Genomic DNA, 8,898 nt, shown 5'->3' with positions numbered 1-8,898 from the left:
GGAAACGCACTGCAACCGATGCTTTAAACTTGGCTTACGTGATAAGGTTAAAATATCCTGTTATGATGTTCGTGATTTTCGGCAATACCAATATAACTTTAAAATGTTGATCAATTTTACGTATTGTGTAATGAATATGACCGATATATAATGATAGACACGGTTGTAAGATAACGTCTTGGCCGAAAGTTAAATGGAACCTTAATAAACAAACTTATATTACAAGTGAGACAACAATCTTCATTACAACGATACAAACTGCTTAGATTTTTTTTTTTTTACTCCGTGTGTGTGTGTGTATGTGTGTATGTGTGTGTGTGTGTGTTTCTCCAACCATACCTAATAACTCCGCCCACCAAACGAACTCCAGAACTTATTGGTGGAACTCTTGTTAGTAGAGAAGGGGTTGTCCCCACCATCTCCCTCAGTAAACACTGTTACCATGTAATTTTTCGAAGTCTCGCAAGATGGTGTACCAGGGAAACCTGTGTCCAACTGTACAATTATTCTAAAGTATCTAATGGTGTATGCAACACTATCAAAATCAATTTTTCTTATGTCGGCTTACCTAAAAGTTCTCCGATTAGCTACACCAGCAACCGGCAGTGGGGGTGTCAGGCAGTCAGGGGTCAGGGATAACCACAAGTTACAACTTATAAGGTTACTTAGGTTAGTGATTACAGTGGTACCAACTCCCAGTCTCCCCAAACAGACCCTGTTCGCCATAGACACTAAACTTACCCTACTTTTCTTATCATTGCTCAGTATACAAACCAGAATAATTTTGCTAGTACCTACAATCTTTATTGGTAAACATTTTGAAACCATAAATAGGGACATTATGAAGACTAGTGTTTAGGTTTAATTTCTTCCACTATAGTTTTCTTTCTGAGATTCCATAGAAAATTTAGTCACTGAAATGGAATTCAGTAGTTCTGGGCCAGTTGTGTTTTTTTTATTTGTGTCTGTAATAGAAAAAAAATCTTTCGGTCTCGGTATTGGATTAAGGAATAAACAAATTTTGGTAGATACTTACTATATTTTTAAATAACGGCTCATCATCAACATTCCCTATAATCGTTAGGGAAACCAGGAAATCTATCTTTCTTGGCGTCTTGAGATAGAAGTCAAGATGCGCATTTAAAAAAAAAAAACTTTTTAAAGCATATTCTCTTTATATCTCTACAATAACAGCTTACAATTACTCTACGTTTTTTTCAGATTTAGTGGTAATTATCCTACCGCCCTACAGACCAACAAATGATGACAAATTACCGTACGTGTAGGCAACATTGACGAAGGGTTCTAAGTCAAAGATTTTTTTTCTATCGCCTTCTCTTATTGGTTGGAAACTTCGGGGGGTTTGTAACCGATATAGATATGAATAAGGTCGATCAATTAATACGATGAACGGCGAAAATCCTTTGATTCCCGAGATACAGAAAGTTAAATTTGTAATTTTCAGAAACAATGCATTTCAATGGGACAATTATATCTTCTCTATATCTTTGCTTACTTACAAAATTTTGAATGAAACATTACCAAATCGGTTTTTAAAAATTGCATTATTGTAAAAATATAAAAGAATGGATAAAGTGAACATCATAGATATATAGCTCTCTACATCTTTGGTGAACACAATATGTCATAGATTGTTTGGGGTTATAATGTAATATGGCATCCTCAGGCTACAGGTCTAAGCCTGTAATTCCATGATGGCATAAGTAAGGCTTTACAATCTCGTATATTACACCTAAGGATTCAGGATCACTTTCCGAAAAATACGGTTAGATAATTCTGCTTAGATACAAATGTTATATTTGCTTTCAAAATTAAGGTGCCACATACGATTTTTGTCTTTTTTTCTTTCTATTCTTGCTGACTACAATCGAAAATGCAAGTCAAAATCAATTCCCCAAGATGTCAAAAGTATGAATAATTAAATCATCTAGAAAATCAGGAAATGAACTTCCTGCACCCATTATATTTAAAGTATATATATATATATATATATATATATATATATATATTATATATATATATATATATATATACATATATGTGTGTGTGTATAAACTGAATGATGAACATTTAGATCGTGATGAATAATGAGTATACAAATAAAGGTAAAAGCAACGAAGGACGGCTTATATATTATAGGTGTGCGTGTGTGTGTTACAGTAAATATGTGAAATCCGAGGACTTCACGAAATCCTAAGGGAATATATGAAATGTCCTTAAGTGCATTTGATCCCCAAGGGGCTAGTATTAAACATGGCAAAACAATTTGAACCCCCGGGGGCTAGAACTAAACACGGCGAAACGGCGTAGATGAATCTCGCAGTGTTTAGTACTAGCCCTCAGGGATCAAAAGTTTCTGAGCGAATTGGCCATTTCACATATTCCCTCGAGATCTTGTGAAATCCCTGATTTCACATATTTGCTGTAAAATACACACACACACCCATATATACATACATACATACACACACGCACACACACACACACACACACATATATATATAGGTGTGTCTGTGTATGCACTTTTCAGCATTATGTGGTTTCTCCTTATAATGCACCATTAAACCCAACCAAAAAGACCACATACACAGCAACACACACACACACACACACACTACCGCAGTCATCATTTAGCCTCTGAAGTAGGATTAACTACTTAAGCATAACACTTCATAACATCAGGTTCTTCTTGCGACCCCAAGGGTTTTCAGCTGTCGTTATTTAAGGACTAAAATTTCTCGAGGGTTATCATCCTTATAATATTTACACACTATTATTTATGTTTTTATAGTAGTAACCCCAACGGGCGCGCACTCAACACGCCGCATAGGCACAAACCACTCAACAGAGTCCACATTGTGGGCAATTATAAATGGCCTGGTAAAATTACATCAAATGGAAATTGTGGCATCCTGTTTATGCTTGACTTAAGTGCAGCTTTCGACACAGTTGACGTTGATCACTATCTGCTGTTGAAGATCTGAGAGCAGTAGGCATCAAAGATGACGTTCACAAATGGACAAAAGCTATACTTAGAAAACAGGAAGGTTACAGTGGTTATATCAAATGTGATATCAGAAAAGAAAAGTCTAACTAGAGGAATGCCCTAAGGCAGCGTTTTGGGACGCAATTGAACTATCTAGAATTCTAAATAAACACAAGGTCAAATATAAGCAGTATCCTGATGATACTCAGTTCTATTGTCGAAACGGTCGAAGTCACCATTAGTAAAATTGATGCAATGATGAAAAAATATAAAAAATGGATGTCGGCGAAGAAATTGAAAATTAATGAAGACAAACCTGATTTGGATCTGACAGTGCACTACAAAAAAAAATGAACACTTAAAAAAATAACTATTGGTTCGTCAACAATAAATATTGCAGAAACAGTGAGGAACTTAGGAGTGTTTATTGATAATAAATAGTCAATGAAGAACCATATATTGCATATTGTCAAAATGTGTAACTATCACATCAGAAACATTGCATTTATTAGAAAATACCTAACCGAAGATACTCTGAAAACAGCAATTTGCAACCTTATACTTTCAAGGCTTGACTTCTGCAACGTTATATACATATAACTACGGTCTCCCCAACTGCCTACTAAGAAGATTACAAGGAGTACAAAATAGAGCCGCCAGATAAATAATAGGACTAAGTTCCCGTGACAGAATAAACCCAGCACTAATCGAGCTACATTGGCTCCCAATAAAAGCAAGACTAGAATACAAAATACTTCTTACAGTCTTTAAAGCACTAAAATATGGTGAACCAACATTCCTCAGAAACTGCTTAAGCTTCTTTAGACCTGAAATGAATACTGATACCAGATATGAAAGTGAAGCATATAGGCTATTTGAACCCAGAACAAATCGTAAGTAAGGCGAGAGAGCATTTGTACATTGCCCACCAAGTTCATACAACAAAATACAGCCTGAAATGAAGATCATACACAAGAAGAAAGCAAATTTAAAAAAAGAACTAAAGACTCTCCTATTCTGCAGGAGCTACGATCTTGACGAGAAAACTCCAAAAGACAATAATTTATGAAATAAAAGAAGCACCATACTTTGAAAACGTACAAGGCCCCGCCAGGGAGGGAAGCATCCCTGTGGAGGGCTGTACATAGAACCAAACAAGGTGAACAAACCGAAAGTTAAAACCCTTGGGCTCACTATCTAGGAGAGATCCCTTGTAATTGTATTGTAACTGTATTAATGAAGCCCCTACAACACAGAAATGCAGGTGCGTGTCAGATGTCCACACGGGCACACGACTAATTCATGTAACACAAAAGGCTGCCTTCATTAACATTATTAATACAAACAAATTATAATAACAATCATAACGTAAGCCTCGACATTTGAGTACAGGATTCTGGTGAACTTAGGTTTTCTTAATGTTTCAGTGGCAGTTCGACTGTTGACAAGGATTTCCTCTTTGTCTAATTGTATCTGAAAGGAACGCAGTACTTATGCTCTACTAGTAACTAGGCAGCACGGAAGGTTTTTGAAATAAGTTTATAGGTGGAAAAACGAATAAAAGATGAAATATACGATGCAACGACGCCAAACTATAGAGCCTTCTGTTCCAGTGTTGTAAGCACTGCTAATTGCTTGGGGGACGTTAAAGATCATAAGCACCGAATACTATAATTCACAAACACACGCGCTTTTAAAATTAAGAATATGTTTTCTTACTAATAACGTACGTACATTAACGAAAAGTATAAGGTTAACGAGTCATCTCGACTTTACTTACGAAGGCCGCATCCAATCCACATCGGCACACGTCGCTACAAAATTAATCTATCAGCGACCCTCAACCAATTATCCTCTGTCCACCTCGCAATCAATACACCACAACATTTCCTTACCCGAGATCTATCCCCTATTTCCTGCCCCTAAAGATAAGAACGTCCCTGGAGTCTTCATTAAGGGGGTAAGGGCTGACTGGACCTCAACCAACAACGAGGTCCGATGCGTAGCTCCTCTCAGTATCGCAGCCGGAAAGTAAATACGCCGCGATATTATTAACTTTCGGGATTCCTTCCGGGTCCTCCGGGCCCCTCTGGACTTCAAATACCATTTATTGACTCGACCGCCTTATTGAGATCGCATTGGTCTGTGTGGGGATGGGCCCAGGCATGGCCACGGGCGGGTTGTTTGTTAAAAGGGGATGGGAGGCATCACATAGTGTTTCGTTTGCCATGAAGTTCGTCCGGATGGAAGTTATGACTCTGTCAGGCGGAAACTCTTTCTCCTGGCAAAAATATGTCTGTCGATAAAAGAAAGTAATTTCTAACAACTATTATCCGAATGTCATGCGGTGCACTTTAGGCATTATTTATGGTTCTTTGCAGCGTGCTTTCGGCCCCTAGCTGCAACCCCTTTTGTTCCTTTCACTGTACCTCCTTCAATATTCTCTTTCTTCCATCTTGCTCTCCACCCTCTTCTAGATAATTGAGAGGTTTTCCTCCTGTTACACCTTTCAAACCTCCTTACTGTTGATTTCCGTTCCAGCACTGAATGACCCTGTAGGTCCCAGTACATGGCCTTTGGCCTAACTTCCATATTCAATTCAAATCAATTGATGTGCGCACGCACGAATGGATTATGTGACCTTATGTAAATAGTAAACAATAAAAAGCACAAACGATATAGGCTGCAGTCAATATTCAAGGTAATGATAAAAATATGAATCAGGAAACGGTCATGAAGAGGACATTAATCAGGAAATGTCGAATTCACAGGTAATTAATTACTGACTGCTGAATTTAATGAACCATTTAATTAAAATGTAACTTATCGAGGAAACGCTGTGTTAATTTATGACTAGATAAAGGCACGACGGCCATACACTTTTCGGAAGTGGAAATAGATGGGTTAAAAAAAAAAGGAATTATGCAGGTGCAACTTTCAATAACCATAATGATGGAGGGTGCAGTTGGAAAAAATCTTAGTGAAAGGGGAGTACAGTTTACAAAAATGTGAATTGCAGTTTCGCAGTTATTCAAGATGGAATGATGGGGAACACAGTTTCAAAATATGGGAATCCAAGGGATTAAGTTAAAACAAATTGGAGCCTCCGGGATAAAGCTCACAAAGAAAAAAAAAGACAAATACGTATAAGTGGCACAGTTAAAGAAAACGGGAAGTGGCAGTAGAGGTTAAACATACTGTCATTTGAAGGGCCTTTGTCAAAGAATGAAAATGAAATTATAGGTGACACTATTACAAGAATGTAAAGTATGTATATTACTTTAAAAAAGGAATTATACGTGAAACAGGGTTTGAAAGTGTAATATATGGGGAATAACAATGAAATATTATCTCTCTACCCAGAGTGCATCTTTCCTAACAGCAGAGGCTGCTGCAAATAAGTTCAAAAATCCTGTTCTGTTACATTCCACCTTCGACCCAGAAACATTTAGAATCTTAACTGGTCCGCTGGTATAGCGGTTAGTGTCAATGGCCCCTTTGGGGCGTTTGTTCCATGTGAATAGGTTTCACTCACTACCTATAAGAAAATCTTATAAATGGTTTCTACCCGATGGGATGAGGACAGGGGCGTCATTGGTCATTTTTTCAGATTTTTGGGGGTTGAGGGGGGGGGGAGGGAAGACGGTTTGGCTAGCGAAGCGAGCCTAATGAACTGTTTTTTGTTTTTGTTTTGAGGTATTATATGTGCATTTTGAAGTCACATGAGCAAAGCATTTCAGCAAAAATTCTATAGTACTCCCACTACTGTTTGTTTATCTCATCATCACTGGTAGCTCTTATAGTAGACAGACAAGGGCCAAGATACGCAATATTTCCGAGAAATTTATATATTTATGATTGCACATTTAAAAAGAAAACATGCTGTTACCTCTTGGGGCTTGGGGGCTAAGGGGGTTAAGTTGAGGCTTTGCGGGGGCAACTTGAATCTTAGGGGGTGGGGGGGGGGGAAGTTGGCCCCACCCCGCAACTGACGCCCCTGGATGAGGACTCCCCCGTCGATTCTCTCTCATTCTGATGGACCGCATTTTGACAACGACGAATACTCACGTCTGGTGGCCTCTGTCTGTCTTCATTTACAGCTGAGGTGGTCATGAGGTATACTAAATATGAGGAAACGTGCCCATAACGTCCCTCCTCTTCCCGTTCGAATGGAATAGAATGGACTAATAAATTTAGGTCAAAGGCCAAGCGTTGAGACCTATGGGGTCATTCGGCACTGAAAGGGAAATTGTAGGTAGGTAGGTATTGAAGGTGTACGATGAGGAAGAACTCGCAGCTGCACTATGAAGCAAATTACAATTATTAGAAGGAAGAGAACATGAACGGAGGTACAGTAAAATGAACGAAAGGGGGTTGCATCTAGGGACCTAAGGAACGCAGAAGAGAGGCTCAAGTAATGCTTATACAGTATACACAGCGTGAGGCGCATTGACGGCATTGCCCCACCATGGGCCTTTCGGTTCGAGAATTTTATGCGTCCTTCAGTTGTGGGCTGAGAACGCTATTGGCGAGTCACGAAATCAGGAGAGAGAGAGAGAGAGAGAGAGAGAGAGAGAGAGAGAGAGAGAGAATAACAAGTTAAGAAAATATCGATAATAATGAAGTAATAAATTATTATACAGGATACAAGACCTTTGCCCTCCTACTTTGGATACAAGGGAGAGAGAGAGAGGGAGAGTTGCCTGAACCTATAACAGCAGATCATCCACTTGACCTATCCACCAATCACAAACCGAGTTTCAAATGAGCTGCTTTTTGGTTCCCATCCTGCGATAGAAACAGACCTTTCATTGGCTAATGTTCATTTACTCGTTAAAAAGATCATATCCGAAAGAAAGAGTTACTGTTCGAATCTCTTATCATGGATGTTCCCTTGAATTCCCGGATTTTAAGCTTTCCTGTCACCGTTGGGTAATGAAGTAAGAACATCCTACGGGAGAATAAAGAAAACGTAATCACAATCAAAACCAGGTTATTCTATATATAAGATATATATATATATATATATATATATATATATATATATATATATACAAATGTATGTATATATATATTATATATATATATATATAAATATATATATATATATATATATATATATATATATATATATATATATATAAGTCTATCACATTACTATGATTCATATACATATATCGAACAACAAATGTAGTTCGATATATGTATATGAATCACGGTAATGTGATAGACTTATATAATGACTACGTGCGGGAAAAGCACTACCACGCCACTGAGAACGAGATGGGTTGATGCAGTCTCCAAAACAAAAAATACCTGCGCGCGAAAAGTATTTCAGGTGGGAGGCGGTATGAACTTATATTTCTTGCAGTGTCGGGGTGGTTTAAGGCTTCACTGCCAGTCCTAGAATTGGGAGGTCGCTGGTTCGCGCCTGTTGATCGCCAATTCTATTATCGCTTAATAAATTCCCCCTCGGTCAAGCATATATGAAAATATATTAATTCCGAGGTAGAGTATTATAGAGCGAATTAGATATTAAAGGACATTTGTAGTCTGATATATATATATATATATATATATATATATATATATACTATACAATAGGCATACATACAATAGGCTTCAAATGCCCTTTAATGCCCTTTAATATCCAATTCGCTCTATCTCGGAAATTTTTTTTTTCATATATGTTAACCAAAGGGTAGTTTTTTTTGTTGATAATAATTTCGTTCTCTCGTGGATTCGAACCATCGCAGAGGGGAGAGAAATCAGGACTTCAGTGAGTTTACCGACTAGGCCTGAAGTCCTGATTTCTCCTCTGTTTGCTGGTTCGAATCCACCAGAGGAGGAAATTATTTTCATATAAAAAATTCCCCTTCGGATAACATACT

This window comes from Macrobrachium nipponense, chromosome 16 (assembly GCF_015104395.2).
Source record: "Macrobrachium nipponense isolate FS-2020 chromosome 16, ASM1510439v2, whole genome shotgun sequence".
Taxonomy (NCBI): domain Eukaryota; kingdom Metazoa; phylum Arthropoda; class Malacostraca; order Decapoda; family Palaemonidae; genus Macrobrachium; species Macrobrachium nipponense.
This window is presented reverse-complemented; position numbering follows the sequence as displayed.